This window comes from Balearica regulorum, chromosome 4 (genome assembly GCF_011004875.1).
Source record: "Balearica regulorum gibbericeps isolate bBalReg1 chromosome 4, bBalReg1.pri, whole genome shotgun sequence".
NCBI classification, from domain to species: domain Eukaryota; kingdom Metazoa; phylum Chordata; class Aves; order Gruiformes; family Gruidae; genus Balearica; species Balearica regulorum.
The window spans coordinates 78,636,320-78,654,271 of record NC_046187.1 but is presented as its reverse complement, the minus strand read 5'-3'; positions in this window follow the sequence as shown (position 1 = coordinate 78,654,271).

Sequence of the window (17,952 nt, the reverse complement as noted above, 5' to 3'; positions counted from 1 at the left end):
GCAGAGCAGCATTTAAATTAGTAGTGCTGCTCAGTGGTATAAACATCTGAATTTCTTGTGCAGTTCAGAGAAGAGATCTTGACCAGGGAGCATCAATTAGGGTGGACTATGTAGGAACTCATCAGCACAGATAAGAACTGTGCAGCAATCCGATGGATTCATGAGGGAACAGCCTTTTCTGATCATGCCATACTATAAGAGGGTGAAAGAAAAATTCTAGAGCTGTTATTATTTTCCCTGATATAATCTGCCAAAACAGAAATCATTACTGCATTGCTCTGCAGATTCAGAGATAAGCATTTAGCCAGAATTTCCTAAAAAGATATAACAGTACTTTGCTCAGAAAGACCTTTCTTTGTTCTTGTGACAGAGATGAAAACTACGGTTGAATCCCACACGGCAGTTGTTACAAAATCAGTTTCTTTCTTTCCCTTCTATTAAAATTCTGTTTCAAAACTTCACCAGTCTTATAGCAGGAAATCAGCTCAAATGTACTCATGGACAATTAAATCCAGTTGCTCTTATTCCAAGATAGTACTTTAGCTTAAAAAGACCTTTCTTCCCCTGGAATTTTTTCCACTGAGGTACTGATAGAGGACGATCTCATCTCTTCTTGGCCTTCCTTTTACTTGGCACACCAAGGTTAGTTTTCCTTTACTCATTCATCCCACAGGAGGGTTCTCAGCCCCTCTGATCAAGACTGTCTTTCCTCACACCTCTTCAAGACTCAGTCTTTCTTGACCATGAATGGCCAGATTTGAACACTAGATTTCAAATGAGATCTCTTCAATTTTTTACACCAGGGCATTAATTTTTCTTGAGTCTACTGGAAATACTTCTTACCTATTGCATTCAGCTTCCTCATAGCTGCATCACACCAACATTTCACGGTCACCCTGCTATCAGCTGCACTGCACCACTGTTCTTTCTCACTCATTTTCAACTGGTAAACCCACAGGTCGCAACAGAAACACCTATGGTCAGTACCCATGTATGCAATCTTATGTTTTCTTCTGTCAGATTCCTTTGAGCTTTCTTTTAATTCCAGTTTTCAAAGTCACCCAGCTTTTAGGATATAGAGTTAGGATTTTTCTGTTAATAGAAGGTGCCCTCTAGCTTGTAAACTGAATTAACATAGTCTCATTTTGTGCCAGCTCATAAAAGAAACCATGAAATGATACCTGAGTCTTATTCTGAGGGAACTCTGCCAGTGACTTCTTTACCTGCCGTCTGTTGTCATCTCCTCTATAACTGGTGTCTTCTCACCACAGAGTTCTGGTATTGTCTCCATGGCATTGCATCAGATGCTATACCCACACTCAGCTAGATTAAACATGTAGCACTTTTTCTGGAAAATGTCTTATATTTCCAGAGAAAGGTATCAAGTCATTCTGGCACTATCTACCCATGGTAAATTCAGCTTGGATTTTATCTCGTTTTTCATTTGTTTCTATCTCTTCACATACGGTGCTCCAAAGACTCCTCCAAAGTTTTGCACAGTCTAAGCGCCAACTTTTCTAGCATCATAAAACTTTCTGTTTAGGGAAAACTCAGTATCAGGTATATCATCAACCACAAATTTAGTGACAATCTTTGCTCATAGACCTTTGTGTATTTTTCAGAAGACTAGAATACAGATTATATGAATCTTCAGCTTTACATGAGCTTTTCATATTCCTCAGGATGTTAATTTTCTCCTTTTGTCTGGATCTTTCTGTGTTTTCCAAGCTGTACACTAAATACTTCAAATAGGTTAGTCACTTAGCTCATGATATAAATGTGGGTTGGAAAATGTCAATTCTCCATTGATTGTGAGGTACTGAGAGATACAATGAAAAAGAGCTTTAGGCATGGAAATTGTTCTGTTCATTGATGAATCATAGTCTTTTAAAAGAGTTCTGGCTGAAGCGAGATGGGTCTGTAGCATATCTGCTCTTAAATTTGCATTGTGCTCCATCTTTATTGATATGGGCAAGCAACTACTTTGTGAAAAAAACTTTATATTACTGTGGTCCATACAGCAAAGGGTATAACAGTACTTTTTTAAAAGACTGTACATGGATGTCCAAATTGAGTTTCTAATGAAAATAACAAATGCATATCTGAAGAAGTAAAGGAAGTGTATTATTCTTTCTGAGTATCTGCATCATTCCCACAACATGACTGTTTTACAAGATTATGAGCAGATCCCTGCATTTCATCAGGGGACTCAGCAGCAACAGTGTGGATTTCCAGCAGGAAATACCAGACAAAAATCTCATATCCCAGTACATGCAAGGACTCCAACCCATTCAGGGTATGTAGCTGTTGCTGTAGTTGCCATTATAGGTTTCAGTGATTTTATGTTTTGTTTTGCTGGTTTTTTTTTTTCCTTCCTTCTGGGAGGCCCCAGTTGACTTTGGGTGACCCTGAGGACCAGATGCACTGAGGCAGCATAGATGGTAGTCATCTTCATTAGGTACTGCAGAGACTAAAGATCAAATATTTTATTTACTAGTTGTTTACTACTACATCTGAGCTGCAGCAAGTGACACATTAACAACAACAACAACAAAGGATGCTAGTTTACTCAAATATGAGAGTTACTTTCTGCCAAAATTGTTTTCTAGTGCAAAATCTTTTTTTTTTTTTTTTTTTTTTTTTGAGGGGATGGGAGGAGGAGGGCTGCCTGTAGAAACAGATATTAATCTACATGCATTGATGGGTCTCTCTAGTTTTATAGCAGCTTTTACCATCTTTGAAAGCTCAGTCATGATCCATAAGCAGTTAGAAATAACTTCTAATGTGTCTTAGTTCTGTAAGTGTCCTAGAGTGAAGTTGATTTAGCCCAGACCATTTGAAGACATTTAATGCACAAAAGAATAGTTGAGTCTCTTCCTTCCTTATCAGAGGCTGAATCTTTCCTGTATGTTACAATGCTCCCGTACAGGAAAATACTATTTAATGGCAAAACGTTTCTGAAAGTTTTCTCAGAACATTTTATCCCACAACTTTTAAGAAATATTTAAACTTTTTGTTTTAACAAGGTTTGAAATATTTGAATTTCCTATCTAACATGAGAACTTGTTCAACTCTGTGCAACACCGAGCATGACTAACTGACACCCATGCATTTTCCTGGTTCAGGAGTGTGTGAAAAACCCAAAGACATGAGGAAGACTATGATCACAGGCCTGAAAAAGCCAATGTCACAGCTGTTCCATGATCGGTCAGTGTATGCAGGTCTTTCTTCTCAGTCACTTCCAACCAAAAAGTTCCTATATTGCATCAAAAATCACCACTATTGACCCTGTAAGTCCAAAGCTTTCATTTTTTTACTATTAATTTTTGCCCTGGTGAGTATGCTATTATCAGGTTAACTTCAGTTCCCTTCAGCCCATAGAAGTGAGGTTGAAAAGAAAGAGCACAGATCATTATAGCATTACGGCATTGAATCTGCTTGAATGAAAACTTTATCCTGACCACGCTTTAAAGTAGTATGATAAACACTGATCTTTCATAGTTCAAGGGAGGGAGGTCGTATTTAATTCCTTTAATTTCTTAATTTAACTTAGTATTTAATTATATTCAGGTGATTTTAAACTCACAATGACAACAAATTATAAAAGATAAAAAATAAAAGGCTGAAATATATTAAACACAAATGTAGTCAATATGCCTGAAGAGGAAATCTCAAAATCTGAAACTACAGAGGATTTGTTTGCCTTGCTCTTCCTTTTCATCTTATACAATAAAGTCAAATTTCTACTTTCTGCAAGAAAATTTAGGGGAAAAAAAATAAAAAAAGACAGTCACTTGACTGTCCCTCTGGAATAAGAAAATAATCAAATAAAGCAGGTCTGAGACTGGAAGATATCTTGAAATATTCTGGCAAAGCACTAACCTCACTTCAGAAGGAAAAAAGAAACCCCAGACTTATATAAAAATTACATATATCCTATCATATTTTTCCTAAATAAGTTCAAGCAATGTATGTGCTGCAAATACACCTTATTGTTCCCTGGCAATGACCCTCTTTCTGGCAGAAATTGTACTCTACATCAGAGTATTCTGGAATGTGTTAATTTTATAAAATATAGAAATATTCACCAGATTGTACTCCTTCCTTCCTTCCTTCCTTCCTTCCTTCCTTCCTTCCTTCCTTCCTTCCTTCCTTCCTCCCTTCCTTAAGGAAGCCACTGAAGCCTAGTTGAAGCCTGCAGCATCAAAACACCACAACATTGTTTAATCACCTCTTTCTCAGCTCGCTACTTGGGACACAGTAGGATCCTCAGTGCCAATGCACTGGAGAACATCAACACAGGGAAAAGTAGTATGTAAGACTGAAAAAGGAAAAAGCAAGTCCATACATACTGACAGCCACATTCCAGAGTGAAAGTCAGAAGACAAGTAGGACATTCAGAAAGCAGAAAACAAAACAAAACCAAAACGAAACAAACATTCCCCCCCACCACAAAAAAAAAAAAAAAAAGACCAAAAAAACTAGACCCAAACAGGTTTGCAGTTGACTGTATAGGTCATTGGTCTTTTTTCAACTGTGTCCAAACATGCAAATAATATCCCCAGAAGATGGGGGGAAAAAAAAAAAAAGTGAAGCAGGTTTTTCTGTGTTTATTATGCTTCCACATAAAACAACTTGTCAGTCTGACTGCATCAGAAAGATGGGAGAACTGGTGTTGTCTGTGATGAAGTAGCAGTGAAGGAACTCACAACAACCACAAACGCACCAAAAATGTTAGGTAGCAACCTAGGATAAAACAAATGTAGGTAAAGTAAACAGAGGAAAAAGGTGACAAAGGTCTTGGAAGTGCCACTGCAGTTCTTTAAAAGGAAATAGAAAACAAAATTCAATTGAAGAATGAAAGAATTTAATTTAAAAGGGATAGTTGCTTCCTGAATACATCTATAAGTAAAATACAACAAATCACTGATAAGCTACTCAGAAGCACTGATTAGACCATATGTTAGACCATATGTTCAACAAGTTAAAGGAAGGATTAAAAGGTCATTTTGCATCTTGGAGGATCAGATTATTGGTGACTTACTGCTATTTACCCATTCATATTGTTTTGGCTGTTGGTTTGTGAGATCGTGGCGGTGACTGCAAGCACGTAGGCATAAATGCCTAGCAGCATAATCTTCCAAAAACTGAGATGCAATTATCTCTAACATAATCAGAGCTTTTGTGCAAACCCTACTCTTCTCTGAAAAAAAGATTGGTTAAACATCAGCAAAGGCACGTGTAGCGAAGGAAACATGAAGCTTGTAATTAAATCTGACAGGAAGTAAAACTAAAAGCTATTTATACACCATTAACAAGGAGATGTTTAAATGAACACAGTCAGGTGTTGTGAGAAGGTGAGAAGTGATGCAGTAAATGAGAAAAAGAACAGTAAGGTGGGAGAGAAATTTAATGCAATTCTCCAGAATTAGAAAAAGACCTAAGGGACTTTTTCCAGTTATTCCAGAAGAATTCCAGCAGTTCAGAAACTCATCTTCTACCTTATTACAGTATTTCAGAAATGCCATGAAAGCCAGGTAATGAATGTGACTATGGTCAGTTCTGTGCAAAAGCAGGTCTGAAGCTTACACAAATAATCAAATATCTGCACTGAATTAATTAATATTGAATCACAAGCCACAGGACTGGAAGACAGGGAAGCTATAAGGATTCACTAGCTTCTACCCTCATAGTATCATAACTCCAATAATTTTTGCATGTGTGAGAGTCACAAGAGATATTTCACTTACTTTTTTTACACTTGCTAAAGGTCACTCAAGTTCAACATGGTTGAATCTTGAGCCAGTGACCAGAAAAATCTTCCAGGGTCTTGTCAGACTTGAATTTTATAATTACTTGTACAAATATAATGCTGGAAAGGGAATATTTCATTGTATTGTCAACTTGCATAGAATTTCTTTACACAAAACATGGCATCAAAATTGTATCACTCTGCCACACTCAGTGTGTTCTGAATGTGAACTCATCTTTTAGTGATATTTGATGAGTTTAGTATCACTATAAGTAAGTCCTTGTTGATAAGATTGGTGAGTCTTGTTAGCATGAATGGCAAAAGGATGGTTTTTGCTACTGGTTCAGTGGACAATATTTCCACAGGAATAAAAAACAGAAACAAAAAAAAAAAGAAAAAGAAAAAAAGAGAAAAATAAAAAGAAAAAAAGAAGATACTAACGCTGCTATTATTGGTTTATCAATAAGTATTAAATATTAATGAAAATAATTAGGCCAAAGTTATAAGATAGTACAAGTCTGTGATATGGAATACAAATTACTATATGTTTATTGTAGAGTGCACATTCCCTAGAAAATCTATTTTGTGAAAAGCAGTGTCACTAAAATACAAGTTATTTCATGGATTTCTTTTTTTAATTCTCCAAAGTTGAGAATATCACGGTACCTTCTACTATATCTTCTCAAAATTTCCCTGGAGTTATCATTTTCTAAGAGTTTAGCTGACTGAATGTTCTATTATACGTCCTTTAAATTTGAGGTTAATTGGCCTTTGGAATAGCTCACACCAAAAAAATGTATCGCTTGGATTCTATCTCATTTTTACACACTTAATTTCAAATCATAGACACCCTGGTGCATCTTGTCTGGCTGTGTGAGTCACCTGCTAGCCTGTGCCGATGTCTGAGGTATCCTGGTGCATCTCTAACGGCTCCGCATGTCTATGTTTACACAACCGCGGCTGCTTCTTAGATGGCTTTTCTAGGTGAACTGGGGCATATCTCTCAGGGGATGCTTAGACATGCTGCTCAGCAGGCAACGGGATGAAGATCTATGACATGTCTGGTGTGTGCCAGCTTTATGCATTCAGAAAAGTTCCCTTTGGCCCTTGGTTTATGAGAGGTATCTCCAAATGCGTAAAACCCTTAGTGTTTCAAAGGTGTAAATGCATTCAGCGTAGGTTCGGTCTGTTTTCTTGTCATGGCAAGCTGGTAAGGAGTAGCGTGATACTGAGAGAATGTGGATATTTCTTTAGGCAAAGGATTTCTATAAGTCACAGATGTGTTGCTGGAGAACTGGGCTCTGCCTAGCAGTATGGGGTATCCTGCTGTCTTCTGACAGCCATTAACTAGCAGTCCTGTTCTCCTGCGGTCCTTGGAAGTTTCAGTGTTTTTCTGTCACCATTTTAAACTGACTCTGTTCATGCACACTGCGTCCAGCTGATTCCACTGCACAGTATCTCCACCCATAATATTCTTGCCTATGAAGATGATTCAGCCATACACAGATCAAGCCTCTATACACAAGGAGAGAGAAGAGGGTCGCCTTTGCAAAAAAGAAAAATATATTTCCAGAATGAACGCTTCTCGATAGTCCAAATAATGAATTGTACGCAAAAAAGTTAACTAAAAGAATGCGATGATGTCCTCTTCAGGAGACACAATATCATCGCATGTACTGATAAGAAAAAAACGGCACCACTGCATTCAGTGTCATGATGATGACTTGTTTACCATCATTTTGCTCGACTGGTTTCTGGGATTGATCCTGGCTCAAATCTCGAAATTTGCTTAGGCAAAATCCCCATTGAGCTCAATAACTTCTTCCTAGCAAGGGTCTGGAAAGGCAAATCCCCAAGGAAATGTTATTTGTTGTCTGTCATGAGGAATATTTATTGTATTGTGGACTTTTGTGAGGTTTTTCACTTAATTTTTTTAAAGATTAATTGATTTAATTTGATTTACACCTATGTTTAGTTAAACAGTTCAATGAATTGGTACTGATCATGAAAGATTTAATTTATGTTCATTAGAACTGGAGAGGGTTCCAAATTTTTATGATTTCACTTTTACTAGCCTAATGCAATGAAAAATTAATTGGTGTAGAGGCAAGAGATTCTTCACCTGATTCAACTCAAGATTCATGGTCTTTGCTTAAGCAATCAAGGCAAATTACTTAGATGGAAGGTGAATAAATAACTGACTTTGATCCTGTAAGGAAGGAGTTAATTTTTTTCTCAGAGAAGCCTTGATCTTTTCCGTCCTTAGGTTCATGCAGGCAGAATCCAAGGATTTCTTAAGAAAAAACTCAAAGGCCAGGGATAACAACAGTCTGAATGACTCATTTTCCCTCCTGTCCTTATTTTAGCTGTCATGATTGTTAAGGCTATTCTCAGTTTTAAATCTAGCCCTCCTTCATTGTGTTCACTGCTCTCCTCTCATACAGGGAAACCACCACTTCAACAGCACTTAGCCTTGGCAACAGGATGGAGCTTTGAAATGCTGCATACTTGGGAACAAAGAATCTGAATTTTCATTAGAGATTATGTATCTCAGTGATGGAGAACAATTACACCGTGACTCAACCTGCACAACTGTTATCAAATAGCAGGAAAGGACCTCATTCATAAAATGCCCGCGACCCCATATTTTCCAGATTAAGACACAACATTTCATGCCAGTGCATCTTCCTCTAAGAACGAGAATTCCAAAAAAGCCAAAGTGAATAGATGTCTGTTAGGCAAAGCATGGGAATGTTCGCTGCACCCTGATGACTGGCTTGGCCAAATAAAAAGAGTCCATTTCAGCTCTGCTTGCTCAGACACATTCATCATGACAAATTGTGCAAAAATTTCCACGCCACATATAGCAGCCATGCTCATTGGTCATTTATGACGGCTGCAGCTCCTGTCCTCCCAGGAAGCAACTGTACCGTGTACCTGTGTTGAAATCCCTCCTGTTGTCTCCATCATCCTTCTGTCTATTTCTGATCGAGAGGAGGGTTCAGATGGAGTTGTCATTTCCAGTGTGCTCCTGTCTCCTGCGTTCCACTTAGAATTTTTTTCTTTCTTTCTCAAAAGGACCCCCAAGACTGCCACATTACTCCATCCCATGCACCTCTAGACTTCATCTTCTAGTTCAGAGTCACCAGTTCTGACTTGACAAGATATGGTGTTATTTTTAACTTGGTTCTCATGACCAAGTTAAAAAATGATTCTCATAGCCATTGGACTCTCAGAACAAAAAAAGGACTCATAAACACTTCTGGGTATAGGGACCAAAATCCCTATTTCTGGTGCTATCAGATGAGTGATTTAAACAGAAAGTAAGACCTCCCCTGACAGCCCCACATACATGCAAAGGACATGACTGACTGGCTTTCTTTGAGTACTGGGTGCTACTTTCTGAATGAACCCCCACTCTTACTGAAACCAAACTGCAGCTACACACTGAGAACATATCTTTCCCGGATTTCTTTTTTCATAGCAAAATTCTGATGTTTCAACTGGATTTCAGAGTTGGAGTGAAAAATCAATATGAAATTTCCAAAGCTTTGTGATTTTTCCAGGAAAGAGCCGTTGTTTTTACCTTAGTGCTGCTGCCTAAATGCATGATATCAGAAAGACTTAAACTTCATTAAAGGTAGGGAAGAAAGCCTCATTTGTTTGCATTATAAATCAGGGCTGACTGTACCTCGTGCTGCTGAGATTACCGATCAGGCTTTGATGGCAGCTTTGCTCCAACGTGGCTTATTTTGTCATGACTCTGAAATGTAAGTTTATTTCTTTAGCTGTGGAAATGTTTAGTACATTTTGATAATATCCTATGACCTACCTTTTCAACTTTTAAACAGTTCACAATCTTTTTTTCCTCCCACCTGTTTCCTGAGGAAGAGGAATGTGGGCAGACAGCACCCTCTGCAGCGAACGATGGGGAAATGAGAGTTTTATCTCTGCCAGGGACTTGTATTTGCGGTCTGTCGGATCTATCTGCACGGAGCCCTCTTCCGCACCCTGCTTTCAATGGACAAGCAAAACAATAGAGTTTGGAGCTGGTGTGAAAGCTGAGACAGGCAGAGGCATCTCAGGATGTCTTGAAGCATGTGTTGAGTTGCAGGAAAGGGAGATAGCAGCTAAATTAGCTAAATTGTGTTTAAAATATCCAAAATTTTATGGCATATGTTTCAGGTGCTATTGTCTCCTTTCTCCCTAGGGTTTATCTTTTTTCTTTTTTCTTTTTTTTTTTTTTTTAACAAGTACAACCTTGTCTTATGCTACAGATATGAGATTTAAGAAAACTTTTTTCTAAGTTGCCGTTCTTTTACATGCAACATGTTAAAGGAATTCCAGTCAAAGGACACACCTCTCATTGGCAGAATGGGAATCTGCTCCAGACTTCGGACAGACCAGAAACCTTCCTGTGTTGCCCCTGTTGTGGTCCCCCTGGGCTTTAGTCATATCTCCTAACAGCGAAGGCAACAAGTGCTGCAAACGCACTGATACAAAAACCTTGGGTTCAGAGTAGTTTTTGCCAAACCACAAAAGAACAAGACAATCTTCTCCCCAGTAAGAGTGACAGCAATGGGCCCATCTTCCTCCATGCTACAGTGACCATGTTAAAGTGATCTTTCTCACCAGGGAAACAGCCTTTTACCTGGACCAGAAGTTCAATACCATCTTCCAGTCCTTGTTTCCTTAGACGATCCTCAGCTGCTTTCCAATGAACTCTGGTCCAGCTCCCAAACCTGCAGCCTTCCTCTACACCACCTTCTAATTAAAACAGGTTGGAAGCAGAAGTAGACGTTCAAACTTTGACTGAGTTAAGAAAATATAGTTATTTGATCATGGGGACTGCCTGACAGTGTCTCAAGTCACTTCAGGGTTAGAAGATTCCTGAATACGTATACCTGAACCCTAAAGACAAGGGCAATCTAGTGGGCAGCAGATCACATTTCTGGTGTGGGCCTTGTGAGATAGGTTTTCCCAGGTTTCAGTCCATGTTGCTGTGCTTTGGATTCCCTCTGATACCTGAACAAACCAGTCCAAAGGTAGCTTGGATTCTTTTGTGCTCTGCAGCATTTTGCGTGACGGAGACGTGTGAGTTATCCATGCAAGTGGATTCTTCTCTTAATCTCTGTGTATTTCTGTTGAGCTTCCACTAAGGGTTCATTCTACTCTTTGGACTATTTTATAAATCCTTCTGGGAATGCTTTCTTGTATGAGAGCAAATTCTTGAGATTCTCAAGCTCTGGGTTGGGGCAGAGCAGCAATAATGCAAGAAAGTGATCTCTGTTTTTTCCACTTTTTTTGAATAAGAAGCACTGAAAAGTTGGAAGTGTTTTAAAAAATAAACAACAATATTTGCAAACTGCTAAATTAAGTTTTGAATTTCAAGTACTTTCAGGGTTTCAGATTTAACCTGAAACCTCTAAAAGCAACCACGTGCATCTGTGTTTGCATACATACACACTTGTGTATACCCCAAACTGGGCACAGAGTAAGTTTAACAGCCCATCTGTGACCGTGGTGCACAAAGGGAGTTGCAAGAAGTAAATGATAAATAGGGCATGTACAGAGCAACTCCTCCTCCAGCATTCCAAGCTTCCAAGCAATTGGATGTTTAAAGCAACCCTTTACCATGCTGCAGTCAATAAATGAGAAAAATCAGCCAGAGGGTGTTTTCCGGTGGATTTTTTTGTTTGTTTGGGGTGTTTGATTCTGTTTTTTTTCCCTAGTGTTGGTTGAATGAAACCAGAGTAGTCACTCCACTCATCAAGCAAATTCTTTAAGTCTTTCTCTTGCATAGCTTGACATAGCACTTGAAAAGAGCGAGAGCTGCTGATGTGCACTTCAAGATACCCATAGAAAACATATCTGCAATGCTGTAAATGTAGCCAATTACTTTGTAATGAAGAGTATTTTGGTTCTGGTTGGCTAAAAATATCCAATGACCACAGCTAATGATGGAGGGAATTAATTGTATATCATCATGGTTTAATTTTTTTAATTACAGGCACCATTGTCTTAGGATAATCACATTCAAGCTTATTTCTAAGTAAATAAGACGTGGGCTGAAGCCAGATATAAGGTCAAGGAATCATCCTGAGTTACATGGAACCACTTCAGGGTGGAGAACATGGTGCCACTCTGTATTACTTGGAAGGAAAAAGCCTCCAGGGAAAATCTTGCAGCAACCTTGTTGTCTTACTCTAGAAATGTGTAAAAGCAAAGTTGTTTTTTCCTGGATTTGTTCTGATGAGTCACTATAAAAAAAAAAATATTTACATATTTAAAGAGGGGGAAAAAAGCACCTGGTACAATTTTGCTAGGCTGTTTATACTTGAAAATACCATTGATGGACAAAAGAGGAAAGCATCATGAGCAAATTCCAAGAGCAGTCTACCGAGGGACTGCTGTTTAACATCCTCTTTCAGGTAGTTTTATAAAATCTAAAATAGTGATAATGATGTTGATCTCATTTGTAAGGTGCTTACCAATTTTCTAATGAAAAAGAATATATGAGGTAGATTATTATTATTATTGTTGTTGTTGTTGTTGTTGTTATTTTAGAATTATTAGTCTTATTCTATATCTATTGAGTACATCAAATCGCTATTAAAATTGTCATTTCAGCCTGTAACTTTCTATATAATGTCCATGTTTTGTATTCAAAATCTAATAGCTTTTTCTGTTGAACCTCTCTTCTTTGACATTTTTACTTCATTTTATGACTGCACATTTTATGACTGGATCATTAGAAATCAATCCAGTTCATAGCTTCTCAGAGACTGCTAATAACTTTTGAAAGCTGTAGTGGTTTTATTCTCTCTCTCCAAGGTGTTTTCTGAAATGTTGATTTTATATAATTCAGTACAGACACTTTAAAGGTGACTGTCTCTGTAATTGTCAGTACTTCTCTCTTCTTGCTCCTATGCTGGTATATTTATATTTCTCAAGGTTTTGGAACAGCCTCATCCGCATCAGTGTTGTGCTTTGAGTCTGCTGCTGCCGAGGGAGTTGCCTGTGGGTTTACCTTCAGTGATGATGTGTTCCCAGCTCAACAACCTGGGCGTTGTTTGGGGGAAAGCTCTGGAAAAAAATTTAGATGTAAGACAGCGCTTAGGTGAATTTCCAAGTGCCACAGCTGGACACGTAACATCTTCCAGCACAGGGAGCTCACAAGATTATATTGTAGATACAAATAAAGCAATGCTTCCCTTGTAATGGACTTCAGTAACTAAGGTAGTGTATGGGGTTTGCGTGGCAAGGTTTTGGTATCGGGGGGGCTACAGGGGTGGCTTCTGTGAGAAGCTGCTAGAATCTTCCCCCATGTCCAACAGAGCCAATGCCAGCTGGCTCCAAGATGGACACGCCGCTGGCCAAGACCAAGACAATCATTGATGGTGGTAGCACCTCTGGGTGAACATATTTAAGAATGAGGAAAAAAACCCTGTGCAACACCAAGAGCAATTGCAGCCAGAGAGAGGAGTGACAATATGTAAGAACAACTCTGCAGACACCAAGGTCAGTGCAGAAGGAGGGGCAGGAGGTGCGCCAGGTGCTGGAGCAGAGATTCCCCTGCAGCCCCTGAAGAAGACCATGGTGAGGCAGGCTGTCCCCCTGCAGCCCATGGAGGTCCATGGTGGAGCAGATATCCACCTGCAGCCCATGGAGGACCCCACGCTGGATGAGGTTAAAGCAACCGCAGGAGGCTGTAACCCCGTGGGAAGCCCGCGCTGGAGCAGGGGAGGAATGTGAGGAGTCCTCCCCCTGAGGAGGAAGGAGCGGCAGAGACAATGTGTGATGAACTGACCACAACCCCCATTCCCCATCTCCCTGTGCCACTGGAGGGGAGGAGGGAGAGAAAATCAGGAGTAATGTTAAGCCCACGAAGAAGGGAGGGGTGGGAAGGAAGATGTTTTAAGATTTGGTTTTATTTCTGATTACCCTTCTCTGATTTGATTCACAATAAACTAAATTATTTCCCGAAGTCGAGTCTGTTTTGCTTGTGATGGTAATTGCTGAGTGATCTCTTCCTGTCCTTATCTCAACCCACAAGCCTTTTGTTATATTTTCTCTCCCCATCCAGCTGAGGATGGGAGTGATGGAGCAACCTTGGTGGGCTCCTGGTGTTCAGCCAGAGGTAACCCACCATGGATAGCAAAACAAGTATCTGAGTACCCATAAGGACTCATATCCCTGGCCTTCTAGGATACTTTGATTTCTGCTAGCTTCTCTTCCCCCCCCCCCCGCCTTTTGTCTCTGAGTAATAGGCACTCACATTCTTTTTCTCCTAGAAAACTCTGTTCCATTGCTAAAAATCATCATCTTCTGACACTTAGCACTGCCTTACAGCGGGGAATTGGAGGATGGCTCATCCTGAAATCTGGGTATATTACAAGTGTGACTTCTTCCTTTATTTATATAGTTATATATGTTCTAGAATAGAGCTTGTCATGGGGGAAAGGTAGGCGCAGCCTCCTAGACGTATCAGCTACCATAACCTTGTGCAAATAACCCAGAAAAGCAATTTTTTACTGTCCTAAAATCTTCCTCATAGGCTTTTTTTTTTTACTTCAACCTGTAATTGAAGTAAAACAAGATGACAGCATGTATATAACAGTATCACTTGGTAATATGAACAGCTATCTTGATATCCCAGACAAACTGATACAAGTTCACAACCTAAACCTCTGCTCTAGCATTTCAGAAAAAGTCTCGAGGATGCTATTTGTCTCAAATTTTAGAAGTTGCTTGTGACACAAAGGTTCCATAAGTCTTTCGTCCAGGACTTTATCTCCTTGCAGCCCATGAAATCAACCCATCAGCATAGCAAGAATGTAGGCGGTAAATGCTACTCAAAGTAGAAATCAACTGCCCACCATCCAGAAGACAAGAAAGGATTAAATCTGCCATCTGAGGTCCGTTTTTGGGAATTAATTTTTTTATCTCATGCCTTTTGTAAGGGTAAGATAAATATTTCCGTACTTGGAGTATTTGGGTATATATATGTTGCACTACATAGAAATGCAAAACGAGACTCAAAACATTGAAAAGATATACATTTATACCAAGAATAAGGACTATGCTTCTTTGTTTAGAGCCTATCTGTCCTTGTAGGCAATATGAACCTACGCAGTTCAAGCAAACTTTTGTGAGAAATCCTTCTCTATAAGGTCCTTCCTCATAAAACTTCGGGCACTTAAAAAAAAAAAGCCTCTAAAATCATGTATAATTTTAAGTTCACTCTGCACCAACCTGAGTGAAGCAAGCTGGGTCACACACTTTCTTCTCTGTGCATTTTAATATTAATTTCTATTAGCTGCTTTGAACTCCTTAACATAGCAAATATCTGATGACTGCTTTCTGTGCTGTTGACTAGCTTGCCGGCATTGATGATCTCTTCATTGCTCCTCCATTTACTTTGCCTATCAATTAGGCTGTTATTGTTCTGTAAGTTACAATAATTGGCAGGTTTTGCAGACACAGCTGACAGTCACTACACTGAAAGTTGGGGGAGTATGAATAAATTTAAATACATATGCATATTGAAAATGAGCGCCTCACAATATTAAATATAGATACCCTTAAAATAACTTCTAAAATAAACAAGACTCAGGGAGACTAATCCCACTGACTGCAATCTGGGAAGCTCAGAAGCAGACAAGAGAAGTAGTCAGCTGCCAGGGACGCAAAGAAATTTTAGGGCATTTGGCTTCTTATCGAGTCTACCATACACATTTTGTGTGATTCTGTGCTAGGCATTTCTACTGTTATTTTCCTAAGTGTGTAAGCAAGGTTGAGCAGTCATGTTGATTTTGGTGGTTTAGTTCCTCTCTATGAAATGAGAGAGTTACTGCAACATCATTTTCTATGAAGTACAGTTTCCCCTTTGCAACGTCATCCATGGAGAACGGCCTCACTGCGCTGGGGGTTATTCCAACAGCCAGCAGAAACATAGTCTAAAGAGTTTATGGTCTGAGCAGAATGCGTGCACAGAGGTTGTGAAGTGCTTAGATAATGCAGTATGAACTGTACAGTGTCTTAGCTGCGTATACTATATGTTTATCAAGGCATTTCAGTGTTGCTTGGCCTGTCATTCTTACTAGGCCTTCTAATCCGAGCTACTAGTGAGAACAAATATGAAACCCTGGTGTTCCTACCAGACCTACTTTGCTCTTCTGCAAAACTCTCACTGAACTGAAGAGCCAATGTGCCTTTTTTATATCTCTCAGCAAATAATAGGAAACGGACAGCAGTCAAACTCCAGCACTGGATGATATTCACCCCAGAGTTTGATGGAACTCTAGTTCTCAGGTGAGAATGATGCCTATCATTTAACATGGCCTACAGACCAGAATTGCAGAAGGTGGAAACGTGCTTTACGGATGCAAAGCAGAGCAGTCTGCTTTTACTCTGAGCTGGCTGTGATTAACAAGAACGAGATTTAGAGGCGATGAAAATGTACAGGACTTCCATCAGCCTAGGAAAAAAGAGAAAAGATGCTAAAGTTTAAGGAAGAATAAAGTATTTATGAATTGGGAAATGAGAGGAAAGAAAAAAAAATAAACAAAAAAAAAATCAAATTTGGAAGGTAAAGGTTTGATTGCCCTGTGTCTTTTAAAGTAGGAAATATCTTTTGTCTGTATTCAGTCTGTATCTTGAACAGATTTGGCCTGTAAAGGGCCATTGTCTTATTCTAACCTTTGCTGTTTTTATGGTAAAATTGGGGCAAGGAGTGAGAGGCATGCTTATAATTCTATTCAGTGGTGACATTCCTTCCTATACTAACTTGCATCGAGCTGACCTGACACGAAAGCCAAAAAAGGAACTTACAGAAATAACTCTGAAAGTAAATCCTCTGAGGCAGATTTTGAAAGTGAACATTTCCCCGCCCCCTTGGGTGCTCCTCCTCCTCCAGACTCGAGGGACCTGCATCATCTGTTGGGCTACAATTGTAGCCAGGATTCATAACCATGCTTCTGCGGACTAGCTAACATTTCTTGTCTTTATACTCATGCTTCTGAGGACTAGTTAATACTTCATGTCTGCACATTTTGAAAGTTGTATGCATTTGACCATGCCCTGGTTCGAGCTGGAGTTTTGAAAAACAGGACTGGGACTCCAAATCTTTCACAGAACAGAAGCCCAGGTCTATATTTCCTGGTTTAATTTAACTGCTGGTTTAAACTGTTGTTATATTCTCACCCATTAACATGACAGGTTCCTAAAAGTCATTACAAATAAAAAATAATCAAGGTGCTTGGCATTTTCCTGGATCATTTCTCTATGTACTGGCATAGCATAACAAATTATAAGGAGAATGCAAAACTGGTCAATCTGTATGCCTTGTTCTCTCCTCTACAAACTGTACTTGTTTCCCAGAAATGATAAAGGGAAAATCTTATCTATCAAAGAAAAAAAATGAAAATAAATGGACCTTGCAAGTACCGAGTCAGAAAAAAATTGGAATTAAGTTATGTAAGAGAAAAATAATTACCTTTACAGACAGAAACAAAACAGCATTTTCTGAAAGTCTGGAGAACAGGTAGTGTAAACAAAATAGGCCCAGCACTGCACTGCACTGTCAGTATTTATTTACATGAAATCCCCTAATAATACCAAAACGCTCTAGATGGCAATGTCTTGATATGTTTCAGAACATCATGGCGGTGTCTCTCTCTATCCATTACCTATCTTTTCAGCCTCACGTAACTACCTTTCCTAAATTTTAAATTGCTAAAATAAGGTGGATCCCACAAACAGAAGGGGAAACAAGCCCACATGCTGATTCAGCAAACCTCTTAAGTCTTCACTTCTGTTTCATCACGTCTTTGTGCCATATTGATTCTGCTTACACCCAGGCCTGAGCTTCAGTGTCCGTCCAATGGAGAAAACTCCTGCACAAGAACTGAAAAAAGTGGAACAGAGAGAAGGAAAGACGTCTCCATTATTCAAGAGTGGGTTTTGTTTGTTTGTTTGTTTGCTTTGTTTGTTTTTGCAATGATCAGCATTTCCAATATAAGTTAAAGCAAAGATGTGGAAATCTGATGTGACCTTCTGTACGTAGGTACCACAAATGTTCCCTTTTTTGCTTGAATAGGTTGACACAGTGATTTGTATTGTCTTCATCTCCTCACTCACATTTTTCTTAACATATCAAAGAGAAGCTTTTACACTTTACAACTTTAATCCAGAGGATA